Source organism: Pieris rapae, chromosome 11, assembly GCF_905147795.1.
Source record: "Pieris rapae chromosome 11, ilPieRapa1.1, whole genome shotgun sequence".
Taxonomy (NCBI): domain Eukaryota; kingdom Metazoa; phylum Arthropoda; class Insecta; order Lepidoptera; family Pieridae; genus Pieris; species Pieris rapae.
The window spans coordinates 4,107,214-4,129,548 of NC_059519.1; the positions used below are offsets into that span (position 1 = coordinate 4,107,214).

Genomic DNA, 22,335 nt, shown 5'->3' on the forward strand with positions numbered 1-22,335 from the left:
TTGAATTACGAAATAATTTACATCTTGTTGACAACACGAAAATTGCGGCTGATTGCAAAGATGTATTTCATAAAGTGAGATCCATTTAGATGCTGTTCGGAATCGATGCTTAGAGTTACCACTTGAACGAGAACTTTGTGTTGATGAAAAGATGGTTCCTTTCACCGGAAAACATGTAGCCAAACAATATATAAAAGGAAAACCTTGTCCATGGGGTCTCAAAATCTTTTTTTTATGTGGTAAACATGGCCAAGCTTATGATTTTATTCTTTACCAGACCTCCTCTCCAGAACTTGACAGTAATATTGCAAAAAATATTGGCTATGGTGCTGCGATAGTTGTACATCTCGCAAAGAGAATCGGAGAGAGCCAGGGTCATGAGCTTTACTTTGATAATTATTTTTCATCATACCATTTACTACAAATCCTATTAGGCACACCAAACGACTTATTAGGCACACCAAAAAGGCAACGACTTACTTTGCTTTACTTTCGGCATCGTTTGGCTGACAGTTTGGTGCTACAAGATAAATTTTCTATCGCCAAAAGAGATCGACCATCTAGCAGTAGTTCAACGATGCAAATTATACCAAGAAGGCCAGGAGAGATTCGCCCTACAGATGAAATTACTGGTGACAGTGTTGGGCATTTCCCTACACATGACGATGGAACTGGGACTAGGTAAAATGGTGGGATGCAAAGGAAAATCCCGTGTCAAATGCATAAAGTGTAAAGTACATGTATGCCTAACTAAACACAAGAATTACTTCTTGGCCTTCCACACTAGATAAAAATATTTTTTTCCTAATTATTGTTCATGTGCCAATGACTGATTATGCCAAAAAAATAATAAATGTTTATTTTTCTTTTATAGAAAGAATTAAACTATTTTAATTCATTTATAATTTGTAATAAAAATGTTTCTAAATTAATATTATTTAATTTCAGAACAACTTCGCATACCTTATTCTTATTACTATGTAGGACGAGAGTCCACAATTGTGCACATAAAGAAAAAATTGATTTTCCCGTAAAGTTTAAGGCTAATATTTTTTTATTTATTTTTTTAATAGTGTCCTGATTATACTTTAGACACATGGAATTTACCAAATCCATCGGATGAAAAAAAATAATTCAGGTCTGAAAGGGTTAAAGGAAAATATAGGTCTACACTGCCAGACTGTCAAGTATTCACGCCTAAGTCTATTAGGCTCTTCTTACTGTCTCTTTTCATTACAACGTAAGGACGGTTTGACTGAAAGAGATGGATTCTTTAGTTGAATAAAAAAAAAAAAAAAAAATGCAATTAGAATTTTATTAATGTGTTACTACATTTTAAACTTCTAGAAATGACGATGTCAAAATATTCTTTTTTCGTACTATACCTACACGACTAGATATTTCTTACGATTAAATCCCAGATGAAACCGAAAATACTGCGATCTTGACGGAAATTTGTCCATTCATATGGGAAGTATGGATATAGTGTAATGTCTGCGCACGCACTTTAAGATTTGCCGCCGTGTCAGCCTGGAAAACCTAATATGAGATGTGATTTACTGTCAAACTATTCTACACTAAAACTTAGATAAATTATACACATTGATACATGTCTTTAACATTAAGAGTTTTGAGTCATTTATTCATTCGTTGGGTAAGTTCGGTGCACCAAACACAAAGAACGAGGACTCATCAAACATTAGTTTCGCACGAAAAGGTCACAATGAAATCGAATCAAACGCTTATCAAATCACGAGCTCTCAAGATTATCTAAAAACAATCGGCCGAACAATGGCGCAGACTTGAGGTAAATCTACGATTCCTTTCTATTTAATTAGAAAAAGTCGTGAAATCGGCGCTCACAAAAGACGAATTTGTTGTTGATTATTAGATAGTTCAACAAAGAGTTTTCGTATCAAATCACACAATTAGAAATGATCGCTTGTATTGCCTGTCGGTCGCTTTGTCGGCGCATGTCATGGATGGAGCGCTCTGCTTGGATCTGACTGCCGTGAAATTTTATTGGAGTATTCTATAATCGATGATTTTCATCACGAATTTCAAAGTCTTTTCACGTTAACATTAAATTACTTCTTTGCAATATCTTTCAATCAATTTCTTTCTTCTTTCTTTCATTGCTATATAGATAATATTAAGACCATAATTTTGCGTTTGTTATACGCTCTAATAGCACCGTACATGGTTATCACTAATGAATGATTCTGATGAGATACCAACTGAAAGTACATAGCCGTAATAATAATATTAAAGTATGTGTAAATGTTAGAATAGAATTGAACGTTAAAAACATTGCTAAATAAATGTCGCTGAAAAAAGGTTACGTCATGCCTGTTATGTGTATATGCCTATTACTCTGACATACGACAGAGAGTACCGCAGATACCAGGAGGTTAACCAATTTATCAATATAAAAAATTAAAACAATACAAAACCAAAAGACCAGTTTATCAAATGACCATTATGATAAACTGGTCTACCTGATTACTAACAAATTTGAATTAGTATCAAATAAAAGGTTTATTCTAAATAAAATATCAACAATGTTAAAAGAATTATATTTTTAGCTAATATTCTCTTCATCTTTATAGTCCACATCAATTGGAAAGACAAACACACAAACGCACAAAGTGGAAGACACCATCACTGTTTGGCAGATGGATCGGACAGCCAGTGACGAGTCAAAGGATCGGAGTGACGGATGCGGCGTGACTGACCGACGATAACATCGCAATTGTATCATTATCTTTATGTTTTATTTAATGTCTGAAATTCACGTACAAATGGATTACGGGACTGCAATTATATTATAAAAACCTCTACGCAATGGGTGTCCATGCGTGGAGGTATCACTTAAAGTTAGCACTATACCTCCTGACGGTTGCACGGTTTTTTAAAAGAAGTTCAGAGTGAAAAAGGTCTCTCTTATCCCCAAGTTTAGTAAGTATTGCAAGTTCAAGAACTGTTTGAGAGTTAAAGGAATGGTACAAACTTAATACAGGCGTATGTATCACCTAGATGCCAAATAATGAAACAGACCCTGCTCCATGCCCCGTTGGGATTCTGCGGCTTAAATCGCTGACTACGGCAACAGATATCGCACCATACCGGTGTGATTTCATAATTGCTATTGACAATACAAGTACAGATTAGTATTACTTTCAGTATTTTAATTTTTTTTAAATAAAAAAACAAGACCTACATGTAGCGCATTTTAAGTATGTATTAGCTTTGGAATATTTAATTATATGGTTTAGCTTTCTTAAAAAAAATTTGGACTCGTATGTATTTTGTAAAAGCTTTTTTCAACTAGAATACTCACTAGAAGCTGTTATTACACCCCAATTAGACGCTATATAAATATATAAATCATGCCCACTGTAGTGTTCTTGCTGGAAATACTTGTATAATGGGAATTAAGCATTTAACACCAAAATAAGTACAATTACAAGATCTCGACAAACTGAGGAGAGCTCTCATCACGATGACTTGCGGTTTGTGCGGCCCTGTTGAACGCTACTGTAACCATTTCTTGGTCTTCTTACAGATTTTCACTACAAAATTATATTACATTCCATTAAAAACCATCTTTAGGGCTTACTAATTTACCAGCGCAATCGTAAAATCTTCATTGACTTTGTAACGTTAAATGGCTATAGTTTTAAGAAATTATAGTTTATCTGACGTTAATTTCTAAAATATATTCATAATCTAATATTATTTATTAAAATTTAATTTATATCTGTGTTTTTTCAAAAAGCATGGTCACTGATGTAACGGCTAAGTGACGGTGATCGACAAAAAGGAATGAAGTGCAATTTTATTAACACAAGCTCCGAAAACCATTCAGCCTCGTAACAAATGATGTTGTTTGGAATCTGGGAAATAGATGATGTTAGTCGAATGATAGACAGCTGGGACGTTCATAAGCTGAGCGATAGCATGAGCTGAGCGAGAGCAGAAGCGAGCGACATTAACGTACGATATCAACAACATGAATACAATTCAACATTTAGCATCTGTCTGTTTAACATTAAGGTAAACGAACGAGCTGCACTAAAGTATTTCCGAATCAAATTACTTTGGAACCGACCTTACGACTGACCTAAGGGAAATTCATCAAAAGGGCGTACCAATTCCTAAAAGGCCGTCAAAGCTCGCGAGCTTTTGGTGCAATGTGAGTGTGTATGCGGAAATAACATCAGATGAGCATCTTACCTGTTTTCCCAATTAAAGAAATGTTATTTACTTAAATAAGTATGATACTAGAGAATTTATAGAGTAACTTTTATGTAGACTCAACTAAAACTGTAAGTTGTACGAAGATTAAATGTACAATAATTTACATAAGCAATTGATTCCTATTCCTAATATAGCATTTAATAATAATTTACAAAGCTTTGTAAACACAAAAATTTAATATCTATGATATATAAAATCGCTATAGCTAAGCAATTTTCAACGCTTCCGCTAAAACCATACTCGATCCTGAAGACGACTTTGATCCATTTTTGATCCATTTCGCGTACCTATTGACGACGGTGACGACAGCAGATTGCTCGATGATTTTGGTGATTTTTCTCCATCGCTGGCTTTCAGGTGTGAACTTTTGTGTGAAGACCCTTTGAATGGGTTTTTTGCTGAGATTCTACGGTACAATTGCCGGATAAGTCGAGATCTATTTGTTTACTTACCAAAATAGATCGTCATAAAACTACTAATCATGTTCGTTTGTAATTTATAGAAGAATGTGTTGAGTCACGAAACTGCAGATGAGAACTTTGCGTAACTATAATATATAACTGTTAATATGTATTGGTTAAAATTACTATATGTACTTCAGGTTTTGGTGATTTGGAACTTCATCTAACACTTAGATCATGTTCGTTTTGATTTAGGACCGTATGCCCTCTGGCATTGAGAGTGTCCATGGGCGGCGGTATCACTTAACATCAGGTGATACTCCTGCGCGTTTGCCCCCTGTTCTATAAAAAAAATTAAATTATTATTTATTTAAATTGAATTTTTATAAATAACACGAAAGAGCCCGTATTTGTTCGATATCCGAGATGCGAATTTGCCTATTACCCACGAATGTAGTACCAACAGTATCGCCGATATTCAAAGACTTGGTGAACAATACCTACTTTTTAGTAGATATTGTTCACCACCACTAATAGTTCCTATAGGCCGCTTTAGAGTGGCTTCAGGGATTTATTAAGGTGTCTTCAGTTTAAATAAACAACAACTAAGCTAGGTATAATTCCCGCCAAATAATGGCCACCCATCGTTAGATGGGCATAAGTTCATACGCGAACTTTAACACGCAAAATCTGGCCCAATTGAGACCTTACGATGACTGACAAATCCTAAGCCAATAATTTAATTTGTTAGTTCCAACTTGTACCTATTAACAAATCATTAAATGGGCTACCAAAATTTCAAATAAATAAAAATCTACATATTTTAATATTTAAATCATCAACGAATATTATATTACTTATTAATAACTATGTGTGGTCCATAAACATCAAATTAAATGCTTTCATATGAAGCGACACGATTTCGAAATACAACTTTGTATAGTTTTACATTATTGTTTAGAAATGTCAATATTAAAACATTTTGGTGAAACCTCCTATTCCGTTGACAAAGTTACGGGATTATACAGTCCCTAAAATTATCGAAAATGGATGATGTATAGCCTAAACATGACTTCTAGCATAACCAGCTCTTGAGAGAGAGATAACCCTTTGAAATAAAAACACTTAATAAAATTTGTTGAGTTGTGTGGTCGAGTGGTTTCACCGAGCGACTTCCATACCTGAGATCGTAAATTCAATCCCCAGTGAAGCATTGGACTTACTTTAACATTAGCTCTAACGCTGAAGAAAAACATCGTGTGAACAACGAAACGACGAAAGGCAAGTCAAGCGCCTGTATGTGTACCTGTGTGTAATGGATAATTAGATTAATAAATGATCATTAAACACATACAGTAATTTGAGGCCGATACCTAAAAAAGTAAGCTTGCCGTAAAGTAGCCTTATATCTCCATTGATGTAAAATCTATCCAAATCCTGTAAATATTACATACTTTATAGTTAACTTTTTCAGTCTAGTTCACGTTCTTAGTGTAAATAAAAGAACCGTTCCCAACAACAAAATTTCATAGCGGATATTAATTAAAAAATATAAGTTTATATATACGAAAATGCGATCGTAAACGCGTTATTAAAACCGATGGAGTTTTATTGCTAAAGGATAAACGAATCAAAAGCGAGCAATATTTATTGACATTTACCCCGTACGCATTTTATCTGACAATGTATTTTACTCGAGTTTCACATCATAAAAGTTAGATGTAAAAAAATGTCAGTCAACATCTTAAGTCGATCCGATCAGTACATAATGAGGGCGATAAAAATTAATGAACAGTCGTAAAATGTGAAATTCATGTTCCGATGTCATTGGTGGATCGGTTGTTTGACGATCCGATGTTAATATAACATCGGTCCTACTAAAGAAAGGTTTAGTTAAAATAAATGCTAAATGTTACGATTTATCTTAGTTGGATATTGATAAGTTAATCGTTTTAGGATTGTATAGCACCTTTTAGATATACGGGGATACATTTCGTTTTTTAACATTGGCAATAACAATAAATATGGGTATTTAATGATGTTCAGACTTAAGTTATCTTAGTATCGTATCCATTAAAGTATCTCTAATATTGGATTAATTATGTTTCTTAAAAAGCTCAGTTAGAAATTTGCTTGCATATTTAACGACTTATTTGCAGCAGTAATAAATATTGGAGTTAGAAAATAATATTTAGACCTCACCTCTATGGTTTCATGTAATCTATGAATCTCTGTGGACTAATGTGACTTATTTCAGTCACATTAAGGACAAGTTAAAATTAGAACTATTGACTTAAGTCAAAGTGTTTACTTCAAATTATATCTTATATAATTTGAAGTAAACACTTAAACATGTTGTTATATTTTAACATTTAAACATGTACATATAAATAAAGAATAATCTTACATCGTTAAAAGGCCGATTCCTATATCCGAAATATAAGCCGCTGTTTTAGTAAAAAATGTATGTCGTATATCATCCTACTATTGTTATTGAAACCTGGCGAAATATTATTTCGATAATTATAATGCTGTTTACGGGAAATAATTAAGTAAATAATTGCGAAAGCGTATAATAAGTAGGAACGTGTAATATCCTATCGTTAAACGGCGCCTACGTCACTGTTAAACCTGTTAATACTCTGTGTTAATAAAACTTAAAGGTTAGACCACGTATATAAACCTATAGAAATACACATTATGGATACGTAATTTGGTATACAGTGTTACATAACATAACTACATAAGAATAAACTACGTTATTGTTTTGTTGGCGTAGTGCGTCTGCAAATCTCAGCCTTCGTCGTAGGTCGAGCCCGACCCGGACTTTGTATTTCACAATCGCTCGTACAGGGAAAACATCGTGCAAAAATCAGTATGCCTTTTGCTAATTTTTTTTATAGAACAGGAGGCAAACGGGCTCACCTGATGTTAAGTGATACTATAATATCAGCTATTAAATATACAAAAATTCATGAAACATATAGAAATATAAGGTCCTTACTAAAAGGTTGTGGCGTCACTGGCTTATTTTCCTTGTTGAAATCCCATACATACATTTCTGTTTTCGTAAATTTTCTCAGTAGTGCTTAGAATTTTTGAATGGACAAGCGTCAAATGGAGGACTAATCCAGGCAGCCTTGTAATATTTTCTTTGACATACAAGACATTAATTGCACATATCATTTCCAGCCAGGGTACGTATGACTTCAGAGTCAAGTTGCCTAACCAGTACACTGACACTGCTGGTATAAAAGCATTTAAATAAACTTGATTTATAAGATATATCACGAGATATACAGGAGTTGCTAACATGACGATTAATGCATTAGGAGCGTATAATTTATGACAATACTTTACGAGATAGCGGGAAAGTGCGCGATTAGTTCGACTTGCAATGATTTGCGGCCAGTTTCCTTTTCTGCATGATAGATGGCGCGGAAGAAATCGTGAATATTTTTTAATTAAATAGCATAAATCTAATCGTATCAGTAAATGTTTTTGTTGCCACAGTAAAGTTTCTCTTATGTAACCATGGTAACAGTCGTATATATGGTTTTCGATGGTGGTTTCGTGTTCATTACAACGAAAGTCGGAAAAAATGTCATAATAAAAAAAATACTAAACTAATTATTTACAATTCATTATCTTAAATTTATTATATAAAACAAAACAGATAAATATTATGCAACAAGGCTAACACTTCATTACATCCAGACAACAGAATATCTACCATAAAAAAAGAATTACTCACTGAGTGTAAAGTACAAGAAGTGAACTACAATATTAAACTAAAGTATTTCCGAACCAATTCGCACTGGGTCCGTACATATTAAATTTAAAAAGGACGGCAACACACTAGCGAGCGTTCTAGAATTTTTAAGAACCTAAAAAAGTTTTATATTAAATCGCCTAACAAGTGATCATATTAAGATAAGTGAAAAAAACTGTTGTGTATATAAAATATGCGATCACATGTCCATTGCCGGGTTTAGTTCATTCTCGTTAAACTAGATTAGAATGTGCATCCTTACTATGCAAATACATTTATGACTGATCGGAAATCAAGTTTCTAGAACATTCTACTTTATATTTACCTTATAAGTTTTATTAAATAAAGTAGTTATACATATTTGCGATCAAAATGCTTCGATATCGAATTTTCCCCTTTTCGTGTGACACATACAAACTTTCACTAAACCAGGCTTAGAAAAATCAATGGTAACAAAGTTAACATATTATTTGATTAAAGAATTATATCTCCTTGCTTTAGGATTTAAAGAAAGATTCTTCATCACAGCTAGAATCTGCTTTTGAATATATTCAAAAACAATTCCTTGTTTCACACGCCTTACAAGGCAGAGCATTCTAATGAAAGTGAAATTATTATTTAGGGCATAATGTATTTTGTAACATTTGTGTGTAATGCTGTTATGTTATTATGAAAAGCTTAAACACAAAATAAATTCTAGAATTTTTTTAAACTTTGCGGCCCGCCATTAAAAACGTTTGCCCACCTTTGGCTATGGTTACAAAACTTTTGCAATCATCAATTTTTCGTCGTCTTCCATAATTCCCTAGAACTACCCACAATTTGCAAGGTTTATGGTTTTACATTGTTTATATAATCAACTACTAGTACTCAGTTATTATAAGTGTGTTGCCATAATATATTTCATTAATGCTATTTTTGAATATTGGAAGATATTAATACTTTAAAAATGCGGGTAGATTGTTAAACTTTTGAACTTTGAATTTAGTGCGAAAAAGCACTTATGGTGTAGGAAAACCTTGTATGTATCAAAACCAAAATCAATGACTTTTGTCAAACCATGGTCTGATCTCCTACTTGTCTATGATATAAAAATAACAAACAAACGGATGCAATCTGAGGCCAAGACCTATATAGGGTTGGATAGGATTATTATTATTAAAATTAAAACCATTTTCATTTCTTTTTGATTGAGTATGTCACCTCATATTAATAATGTTTTTAATTCGCAGGGCTTTTAATTATTTAAACTCAAAGATAAAATTGTCCATTAAAACTTAGTGTTCCAAATTTAAAATCGCCTAAGCTCCTGTCACAATGTCAACTGTCATAAGATCACGTCCTAATCACATTTAGAAGTCATCGCTCCGTGACCTTGCCTTGCTCAAACAGGACAGCACAAACAGCGAAAAACAAATGAAGCCGATTAAATATTTATCCGCCTAATTATCGTACGTGACTAATTATGACTTGTTTTACTTTTAACAATATTCACCGAAGGAGGCTTCTTTATTTAAAAGTATGTACTAAGTAGTCATTTGTCGCGTTTGACAGATTAATTTTTTTTCCTTTACTCACAGTGGTTGCGTGGAAGAAATTGCTCCAAAGCGATAAGGCCGCCAGTTGCTTTTCATCAAATTATGTTTATTATTATTTTTTTCCTTTTACGTAATGCAACGAAGTGTTAATAAATAAAATAAATAAATAAAGGCGAACTCCAACCCATGTTTAAATTAGCTTTGTACGTAATTTTTAGAACCGATATAAGTTTTTTTTCTCTGCTGCTCCCACATGTGGCGATATTCATAAAATAGTTCGTTTAACGATTATTGATTTATTAATATATTTTCATACATTAACTTTTTAATTTATTTCTCAATAGCATTTAATTAGACGATTCCAAGAAATTGTTGCGATTTGAATAACAAATGTCAAGAATGCAATAATTGCACTTGTACGTAAGCAATATCTGTATAAGGCAATTTATCTAACCCTCTAGTACACAACTTTATTCAGTGAATAATGATAATTTACAAACTATTCAAATTCCTTATAAAAGTTAATTAAGGTCACAGGGTTTAATATTATATATTAAGTATATTTATATGTGTGTATACATTAGAAAAGTAACGATATATTTTTCTATGGACTTATAAACCACTGCATCATAGATATTGAATATTTGTAACTACAAAAGTAAGGAATTACACTTTGGTAGTTAAATAAATTGGTAGTTAAATATTAATAATTCGTTCTCTTTAGAATTTGATTTCTGTATGTAACCTTGCCACTGTAGCAAGCAATGGAATTAAGAAACAATATTACCTAATATATGAATTGTAAATAAGCAAAGATTAACCAAATGCTTAATTCGTAGTTAGTTGGAAATTCAAATAATCATTATGACAAGCAAAATTGAACTGATGAAAATTAAATTTATATTTTGCCGTAATAAAACGTTAGCGTAAACAAAGATCGTATCCAATCGATCTACATCACAGTTTGATTGACGCACAGACAGACAGCCCGCTTCATTCGATATAATTACACTGCATATTTTATTGCATAACAGGAAATCATGCAATATTTTACCTTGGACCATTGTGATAGAGCTTAAAATAATTAAACTGATTGTAATTATTGTCATAAAACAATAATTGCGGATATAAATCTTTTTTTTAACATCAAGGAGCGTGGCTTAAGGCTAACGATTTATTACGGAAACTTCCAGAATATGAACACCGTTGTCTATTACTTCATTTGACGCCCTTTGTGAATGCTATTAAGCAAACTTAGTCCTTTTATAGATCTTAGTCACACTCAACATATTGTCAAAGATCTTTAATATTCTTACATTACTTTAACAATGAACAATAAGCATCTGACTTGGATGAAAACGCGACTCCTTACACAGATCTCGTGCGTTGGAACCCCGAATGTATCACTGGAATTTTTATATGGTACGGCTGTGTAGGTCTGCATGTTGTACTATGCATTGAACAATTGTTTCGCCGTGACTATTAAACTATTAAATAACCTTCCCAGAAATGACAGATCACTACCGTGTAATGCTTTTAAGGGGAAAGTGATTAAAAGTTTTTAAAGGCAAGGTGTCTTTACAGCGTGGGAGGGTATTTAGATTTTAGACCATAACATTTGACAACTATAAATAACTTAACTGTTCTTTTTATTGTGAAACTTGCATTTGCAAGTAAATGATTAATTATTAATCTTAATAGTCTAAAACAATTAGTGGAACAATAAGTGAGTAAGTAGCAAAATATCTGTATCTTTCTGTCGGTTTACGTAGTTAATACAAAATTAAGTAACACTAATTTAATAGATAAAAATAATTAAATTATTAACGGAAGATTACAGCAAATATGATAAGCGATACAAAAGAGTAAACGTATTCTACCATCGCCTTACATCAATCAGTTCTTGAAAAAACAATCATATTTTCTTAACAAACATAACATGTTTGTGAACTAATATGTGGTTTATTACTACTTATAACTAAATCCTCAGTTTTAATTACAGTAAAACCTATTGCCAATAATACAGATAACTAATATTAAATCATTAAGCGGAAGAAATAGATTATACTATGAGTGCAGCACCAAAAAAATTCTTTGGAAAACCTATGTAAACTTATTGGGTATTAAATAACTAGTAATAAATTTACAGTACTTTACTGTTTAGTTATAGGTAAATAATATAGAAAATAAATAAAAATAAGATGGTATTAATTTTAATTAGATAAGTAAGCGCTTGGAGATGGGCCAATGTAAAAAGTTATATTTGTAGGAAATAAAAAGGCTTTTTATTATTTATTTTATTGATTTATTAATAAATTTACAATATTCTAAAACCAAACTGAAACCTGACTAGATTAATTACGAAATGTATTTCGTGTAGCGTAGTTTAATCATAATAGCAGTTCGGGCATCAATCAATAAATTCGGCCTTCGTGGAGCTTGATTGATTGATTGACAGTTGACGGGCGAGCCGGTATTAATCGACGCCTAAATAAACAATAATAGATGAAACCCACCATTTTGAAACAAGCGATTGACCTGGGTGAAAACACAACTCCTGACACAGATCGTCAATTATTTATATACCATTTGCTGGTACGGTGAATGAAAACTTGTGTAGTGAGGTGAATCAAGGGGCTCGGTGTCAACCACGTAAGTCAAACAGAGGTGCAGATGCCCCTTTTGCAATTGTATGAGGACTTCATACAATTGCGAAAGCAGTGTTGGCCTAGAGGCTTCAGTGGCGACTCTCATGACTCAGGTTCAATAGACCTTTGCTCAAATGTTGAAGCGTCTCGTTAGGAATCCGGCTTGTCCAAACTTGGACGGCGTGTATCAGGCACAAGAAGCTTATCAACTACTTGCCTATTAAATTGACAAATTATTATGAAATAGAACAGAAATCTGACAAACCTAGGAAGGTAGCCCACTGTTTTTTTAGTTGTGTTGTGAGATGTCTCGACTATAAACGGGAGGACCCATCTATAGTCATTGGCTTCAGTCAATACTAAAGAAGATTGAAGATGTGTTTGAATAATGATGTACCTATGATTTACTTTATGTTCTAAACATGTGTTTTTTTAACCGAAGTAATTTATACTTTGTAGTTGTAATTATAATAATTTTATCCCTATAATTTCCGAGTTTGTTATTTGTATACCATAAATACTAAATAGACGTTCCCATTAAATATCACGGAAATTAAAATTTATAGACTAGCGAAAAATAATAAAACAACGAAAAAGGGCAACAATTTTAATTCTCATCGGAAGCGGTCGGGACTAAATCAATATGATATGACAGTTACGGTCAATTTATGGCTCCCGGTTAATTACAATCGGGGGGGTTGGGGAATGGGTGCAGAGCTAGGGGGCAGTGGCCTAATGACTTGTAAAGATGCTGCGTGAGTAACAGACGGATTTGGGTAGGTATCATAAACCAATAATTTTGAGGAAAAATACTACGAAAGATATGGTAAAGGTCCATGTCCATGACCACCCCAGGTCGCATGAGCAAAACACCTTTAGATATTATGACAATTGACTTCTTAATAGGGCTTAATGCCCATGGACTACGTTGGCTGTGGCGCTTTGAGCGCATGCGCCAGTATCGCGCGGTAAATGAAGCTTGCTTTACCCTACCTGCTCCTAGATGTCTGAAATCTTGGTACCGCTGGAACGATAGTGTGCAGGAGGACCTGCTGCAGCTGAAAGCCTGCAAGACAAGTATCTCTGGAAGATTCTCATTTCGGAGTGAAAACCACTTTTTGGGTCGCAGAGCCAGCGGAGTGGGACTAAGGTTTATGCTATCGTTTAGGTAAGGCCAAATTTGGATTACATAGCGAACGTTAAGCATAAATAGCGCTGTTGTGAGGCGATTGAAATTGTTCCTATATGTTGTATATAATATGTGAAGTCATAATGCAATTACTTTTTCTTGAATGTGTACATAAAAACTTTTAATCTAAAAAAAATAAAGGGCGGTCCAATGATTTGAGATCATTTGTTTCTTTTATTAGGCAAGTAAATGATTATCCTGCGTCTGACACACTCCGTCAACTTTTTGAATGTTTTACTTCACCGTAAGAAGGAGTGTTAAATGCGCACATAGAAAATCCAGGCTAGAGGATAAGACGCACGGTGAACCCAATAATAGGCTAACATTACTATTTATCTATGCGTTAATGAGTAAATAACGTCTATAATAATTTAGTTTTGATATTTCAATTTATTATATTTTAATTTATAATATATATATCTATACTAATATTATAAAGAGGAAAGGTTTGATTTTTTGTTTGTTTGTTTGTATGAATTGAATAGGCTCCGAAACTACTTGGCAGATTTGAAAAATTCTTTCACTGTTGGAAAGCTACATCATTCCTGAGTGACATAGGCTATATTTCATTTTCAAAAAAATAGGCATCCTTACTAAAATTACGATAACATTAACATTTGTTTATTATTTGATACAATTCTAACAGATGGCGCTGAGTTAAAGGTAGTAGTTTGGCAAGACGACGTTTGCCAGGTCAGCTAGTATATAATAATAAGGTTACAGACTAAGAAAATGCGTTTTTTAATATTTATAATGAATACCTCTTAGAACTAGATTTAAAAAACAATAAATTGTTCCAATCTCAGTTTGACAATAAAAAGGTCGTTTTAGAATTGAAATCCTAAAATCTTTAGGGTTTTTTGAAGTTACAATAGAAAAGGATTTTTGGCAGCACTATCAATATAAAATAAATTAAAAAGTAAATTGCAATCCTCAATCACTTTGAAAACTAACAGAGAAATATACAGCACTTAAATGTAAACTATTACTGAAAATATTTACACGAACCACAAATAAAATAAACGGATGCGATCAAATCACGAAACAGACATGTCTTCAATAATTAAGAGCCCAATCACCCACGTCCCATATAAATCTGCGCCCGCGCAACGTATGGGTGCGAACGACGCGCTGTCAAAACATGCACTATCCATTCGCGCGAGTGATACAACACAAACACTTGAACAGATCAAAGTGGAGTATGGTTTGCGTTATATCGTGCTTATATTTTGTGATTATGATACGAAGCGGGTGACCAGGCTTTGGAGATTGGGAGATTTTCATCGGTGTTTAAATGCCCTTATGACGCCCACCTATGGCAGGGAAGGCACATTTCGTAGACTCATTTACTAATCTAACTAAATGGGTACATACAAAACCCTTCCAAACCTTTAAGTTTCTTCGAAGTAATAATATTAATTTAAAATTATGAGTACAGTTTTTTACCTAAGAAAATTAACCCTTCAATAGTCCGCATGATACATAGCATTAGGTGGAATTGTGGCCAAAGGTCTAACCAGCTCTGTATAAAACAGCAACATTAAAATGAACTTTAATGATCCAGTTAAATGTAGTATTATCAGAAGCATATTAATTTCAATTAATTAAACATTTACTTATTTGTTCACTAACAGATTTCTTAGATACCGAGGCAGGAACCTCGCCTATTGCTAAATGCTGCCGCCATTCTTGATTCTAAGTCGACAATTTTAAAAATAACTCAATATTCCCAAAAAATCCGACATCATGGCCACTCTACAATCGTTGTTTAATCGTATAGCACACATTGATGTCGTCCACGATACTTTATTGCACTTTTGATCGAATTATACCTTCCTCTGTTTACTCGATACGTTTTTGATCTGATTGTAATTATGTGCCACGCGATCCAAGCAATTCGTTCGATATAAATCGATTATTTTAATAATCGTGAATAATATCGAATTGACGTATTTATAGATCACTTGCGTAACGGAGATTGTTAGAGATGTTTATTTAAATGGCCATAGAAAAACATATTGTATAAGAACCTAGCTGCACCTACGAATTTAAATGCTGTTTAGCCTACCTTTTTAGAAGCTCATAGCCATTTGGAACAATTTGCTATGCAAAGACTGTATTTTTAGGTTTTTACATGTAATTTTTCTTTTCATAAAAATCATCAGAATTTAAGGAATAAATTTAACAGAAATACATTAGGTAGGTAATTGGTTGCTTTTGTAATTATATCCGATTCATTTATTTATATAGAGATTGTAATATAAAGACGTTTTATTTAGCAGTATGTCCTGGCTTCGAAATGGTGGACATTTTTGTTAGTAATTTTATAAATACAAATCTATTCTGATTATTTTTTTCTTTAATTTGTCTTGCTTATAAATTTAAAACGAAAATCATAGAAATCTAATATAGTAAGCATCATCTCGAAGGCACTTTAAATAATGCATATAAAATATTTAACTACAAAAAAAAAGCTTTTTTATATGTTATATTTAATAAGCCATATTTGTACGTTTGTATAGATTTGTAGCAATTCATCGTTCAACACTTTTCTAAAAAAGTAAAGTTTGTATTTTTGTAACGAAAAAATTCATAGGTGACCCCCAATAAAGAAATATTTTCGCCTTTAGTTTCCTTACTAGGGTTGCCTAGAAGAGATCGCCTGTTGGCAATAACACCGCCCGTTGCATCCCTATTATAACTTATGTTATTTGTTTGTTATTTTGTATTGTGAATAAATATGCCACATTAAGTGAAAACTTATATTTCCAGACATGCAAAGCCAGGCCTCTAGTGCCCTACATATAACACGTAAACTATTATCTATAGTCTCTATCTTGGGTCTAAGGCAAGCCAGTTTCCTCACTATATTTTCCTTCACCGTTCGGGCGAATTTTAAATGCGCGCATAGGAAGAAAGTCCAATGGAGCACATCCGAACCGAACCTACGACCTCAGGTATAAGAGTCGCACATTGAGGCCACTAAGCCAACACTGATCTAAAGAGAGCAATGACTATGACGGGAAATATTCTAGTTTTATTAATACCACAAAAACTCTAACCTTCATAACAACGGCCGGAAACGACAAAACCCAAAAATGAACAAAAAGAAAACTAGTTTACGTGTAACGATAAAAATTCTTGCGTCTTACTGCATAAATCTCGTTGTGTCAATTAAGTCAGCCTAATATCGTATTTATGTAAATCTCTGACGAATCCAACAAAGTGACCGGGTTGACCCATACATTAAGATAAATACCAAACAAAATGTCATACAACAGGCTGTAGATCGTCTCTTATCTTAACATTTTAGAATCTATGAGATCACACTGAATTCTGGAGCAGTGCCTACGCAAATTCTTGGATAAAAACCGAGGCAATATTCTGGACAAGAAATACTGCTATTAAATAAATAAGCTTATCATACTGTACCGTAGTAGTTTAATTAGGGCTCCAAACTCATAGTTCTCCAGAAGTCCTGGATTTGCAGTATGATTGTCGGAAATTCTTAAAAAAACAATAGAATGCAGAGGGCTATTTGATAGAATTCAATTGTCTTATCGTCTCTGTTTTACAAAATATGTGTATAGAAAATAATACAAATCGGTGGCGCTAGATCCTTTTTAGGTCTAGGCCTCAGATTTCTGTATCTGTTTTATGATCATTTGTCTATCTAATAGGCAAGTAGGTGATCAGCCACACGTTGACTATTTTGGTTTAAGGTATGCCGGACCCTTACGAATGAATGTTAAATGCGTAATCAGAAAGTCTAATGGTGTCACAGTCGGCGATCAAACCTACGACCTCAGGGGTGAGAGTCGCACGCTGAAGCGATTAGCTTCAGCTAATACATAATAATAATGTTTACAAAAACGTAACAAAAAATCGCTCAAAACCTACACGAAACGGTAGTTCTGTTTTATTGCAATGAAATGGTAATTTAACCTATCCACTGTTTGGCCTCCAACCTCACCCACGCGGTGATGGATCGAGACTGTCGTGACATCTCGCGACATTACATTACTAATAGTCAAATCAGCAACTGTTAATAAATGTAAATTATTGGGTACGATGATAAAACAACTGATTTTAATGTTTAAATTTTTAATAAATTAAAACTTATTGCCGGTAAAAAAGTAATCGGGATTACATTAAGTCCATTATAACATTACAAGACCTCCGATGGAGTGAACGCCTCCTCCAAATTCTTTCAGTTGTCTCTCATCTTCGCCACTATTCCCCAGTATCCATATTATTCCAGCTTCCCAAATTTCTGCCAGAGGTGCCCCATCTCTCACCGCATGGCCCATTTCCACTTTAACTTATGAATGTGTTCAATTAATAAATTTTTAACTTCATATGTATCAAAATTACAACTAAAAGTGTTTACAAATTTTAAAAGTCTATATTAATTTATTACACCAAGGAAACATTAGGCTAGGTCAGTTATAGACACCTAAGTAATAAATTAGGCATTCATAGATAATTTTTAAATTACGTATTTCATTTGACGTTTGACTGTTAGTAAAAGTTAAATAGGTTGTATAATAAGCATTGTATCTCAGTAGGTTTCTTCGAGTTTATTCTAGTATATGTCTTTAAATTATTATTAAGCAGTGTTGGCTTATTGGCTTCAATGTGCGACTCTCATAACTGAGGTCGTAGGTTCGATACCCGGCTGTGCACTAATGAACTTTCTTTCTGTGTGCGGAATTAACATTTAGGGAAGAAAGCATCGTGAGAAAACCGAAACGGGAACATTGCTTTAGACAAAAAAAGTTGACGGCATTGTCAAGCACAGGAGGCTGATCACCTACTTGCTTATAAGATTGAGACAAATGATCATAAAACAGAAACAGAAATCTGAGGCCCAGACCTAAAAAGGTTGTAGTGCCACTGATTTATTAAATAATTATATTATTTATATAAAACGTTTATAGGTTGTAAATAGTCAATTAGACTATTTACAACCATTATTAAAGAAGTATAACAGTACTGCTAACAAAAAGCCTCATTAATAAACTTAATTGCTTGCTATAGATTCGATATTTAGGTATTACAAAGTACGACGAATTGTACATCTTACCAAAGATCAGGTGTTCCGAAGACGCGTTATAAAAACCTAATGATCTGTAAGAATAAGTCAAATATTAACTTATAAACAAATCCAGGCAGTATGGACACTTAAGTCTTTCGTCTCTTTCTGTCAAATTGTCATAACACTGAGATAAAAAGAGACATGAATACTTTATCCAAACGGTCTACTTTTTTTTATGAACAAGGGAATAACTATATCGTATCGTATTTATTTTGATCAATTATACCTGCCATAACAAGATATGTCGATAATAATATTTTTACTTCGATATGTTAATAGCAGAAATAAATTTACATTTAAGACAAAATAAATATGTAATAAATATGGCGGATGTTTTACGGCAACATTGACATTGACTGCGCCGGCGCACGACGCCATCTTGTTTAATTTAATGTGAACAAAAATAAAAAATAAATACATATTGATAATCAGAAATATTATGTAGTCAAGGATTTGATAAATTAATTCACAAAATAGCACTTAGCTGCTTAGATGAATAATGGTGCATCCCTAGTAATATCTGTTTTAAGTATGTTATGGCAAGTAGATCAGCCTTGTTAGCCTGAAATCATGATCACGCCGGGAATAAAACCCATAACATCCAGATATCATGAACGGTAGAAGATTCAAAACTTAAGTAGGTACTTGTATGGGTCAATAATTGTGGAACAAAAATGTTTAATTGTTTCATTTGTCTTTCTTCTTCTTGCTCCTTCGAATATATATATCTTTATTGATTGCAGTTCAATCAAACAAAACATACTGAAAATAAGGAGACTTAGCCCTAATAATACAACAATTTTATATTATTAGCAAATTACGTTACATATTGAATATACGGAAAATATGTGTCCCGTGACTACGAAGTTAATACTGTATATAATTAATAATAGTCCCATTTTACAATTAATTAAAGAATACCGTAATTTATTATGATGGATTTCGATACAGCACTAACCATCTATCTTAATCTTAATTACAAGGAAATCCATAATTATTTATTTTATTTAGCATGCCAGTTTAGATCCATACATATAGTCATCATTTAAATATGGACTTACTCTGTAATTAATTAAAAAAATATACTTAGCCTAAAGAGTTCTAAGGTTGTCAAGTGCTTTTAAGAAGCTAGATTTAAGATTCGAAACGTTAAAGGCATTGCTTTCGCTTCTCGATTGTTATTTAGTTAATTACCAATGAGTACCTACTTCTATCAATGAGTTTACAGCCGTACTTGGAATCATTAATTGAGTAAAAAACTATATTTTTTTTTAAATTATCTGCTTCAATACTGAGCTTTACATAGGTATACGAAAATTGTATCGATTCATAAAGCATAGAACAGATATTTTTAGCTTTTTAGGATGTAAAATAAAATTAAAATAAAAAAGCCTTTTTATTTCCTACGAATATAACTTTTTACATTGGCCCATCTCCAAGCGCTTACTTATCTAATTAAAATTAATACCATCTTATTTTTATTTATTTTCTATATTATTTACCTATAACTATTTAGGATGTACCGTGAAATAATTATATAGTATATAAACATTGATAATTAAATTCTCAGCTATAATTTATAGACGGGAAACTGTCTATGACCATCTAATGACTCAATTTTAAAGGATTTTGTGTAAAAGCGCTCATAGCCGTATAACTAAATAACGATGTAAAAGCGAAAGTACTCTTAAGAACCTTTATTATATGAACTATCGGAATTTTAAACTAATAATATTAATAAACAAAAAATCTTGAACTTAAAAATTGTCGCACTCTGTTTGCGTTCTATCTCGCTCTAACCCTCTCCAATCTTGAACCACCCGCACCCCTCATCCCGCCGGCATTCAGCGCATCGCACTACAACTAAAGATGGCGGAGTTCATTTTAGATTATTTAAATGTTAAACTAAATTTTAATCAATTATACCGTAAAACAGAGTGATAGAGACATCTGAATATGAATGATAGACTACCTAAAAATCTATAATAAAAGGCGAAGGATATATTTGAATAACCAAAAAATATATGTATTACTGAATATATTTGTGAAATAGCGAACCCAAAGATTTTAATATTAGATATTTCTTATTTATAATTGGTAATTCTTAGTTTTGGGTCTTTATTCTTAAATACATAATACTTATAAGTTAGAACACTTAGGTACGTATTAACTAAATTGTGTAGAAGTTTAAGCATTTTAATAATTATTGTTTTCATTTTATACAAATTTATATACTTAATTATAAAGACATAGACATATTTCAGGTGGTAAAGTTATTTTAAATATCTACTTCATATTTTATACAGAGAGTGAGGAACCCTTGAATTATGTTAACGTATTATATATTAAAAATATATTTTTTTTAAATCAATTAAATTTTTAACTAGAACTAAGGACAATCGGCTCAGATATTTCACATTATTTAGATGCCTGTAACAACTGTTTTACCTGAAGCTTATAAGCATATCTTATTTATAAAAAGGCATATCTATATCTACATAAAAGAGGCTTACATAAGAATGTAAGTTGACATCATTATTTATTTTAAAAACAGAACTCTAATTGTTTACTGGTTTCGCGTATTCCCGACGCAAAGTACACGCGCGATTTGGTGTCTTGTCTGATAGCCACTGACTCGCAAATCGAAAACTATTTTATAACTCTACTCAGTTGTTTAAAGCTTACAACCAACTTTCGTCAAAATGGTTAATTATTCAAGTACTTTATTATGTTTATATAATATTAAGTATATACACATATTCGTAAGTGTCCGTATGTAAAATATATTAATTTATTGTCATATTTAACTAACTCAAAGAGAATAGTTAAATATTCATATAACTACTTCTTACCTTCAAATGAAAATTCCTCTTCCAATATTTTACTAGTGTACAGGTTTACACCTAAGTAAACTAAACCTTTGTTTTCCAACTCTTATTTGTTTTTAACATACGTGACTTCGTCAGACGTCGTTTCGATCCGTCAATAGGTATTTAAACAGGTGTATCAGTTAACACAACACTAAGCACTGAATATCTTGAACACTTTACGAAAACACGTGTGAATGTTTACGCGATTTGAAAAATTTCGGAGCGCAACGCCATAGAGCGATCGGTCGGCGCGCCGCGGCGGGAGTGACGCGCGGAGCAGCTTTGCAAAGACAGCGCTGGCAGCGCTGCGGCCGACAAGGGAACTAGCGCACTCAATCACACGTCCCAACTTGATAAGATGCACTCTTTTTGCATAGCGCTTCACGTTTTTTATAGCGCTGCGGGCGCTATTACAATTCCTTCACGTTTCGAATTTTTGTCAAGTACAGTTATTCAGCTGAAATTTGAATTTAGAATAATTAAAAAACTTTTGAGCTTTTTTAATATTAATGACTTATTATCCATAAGTAGATAATTGTATACAATACTATAGTAAAAT

General features: G+C 32.8%; 1 protein-coding gene across 1 annotated transcript in view; it reads right to left on the reverse strand.

The window, feature by feature from the left end:
• Positions 1 to 22,028, reverse strand: part of LOC110999515 (protein tiptop) — a 196,056-nt gene extending 174,028 nt beyond the window's left edge. The window contains exon 1 of the mRNA XM_022268595.2: positions 21,759 to 22,028. The gene's annotated coding sequence lies outside the window, so the exon portion shown is untranslated. The remainder of the gene's footprint in view (positions 1 to 21,758) is intronic.
• Between the last annotated feature and the right edge of the window lie 307 nt (positions 22,029 to 22,335).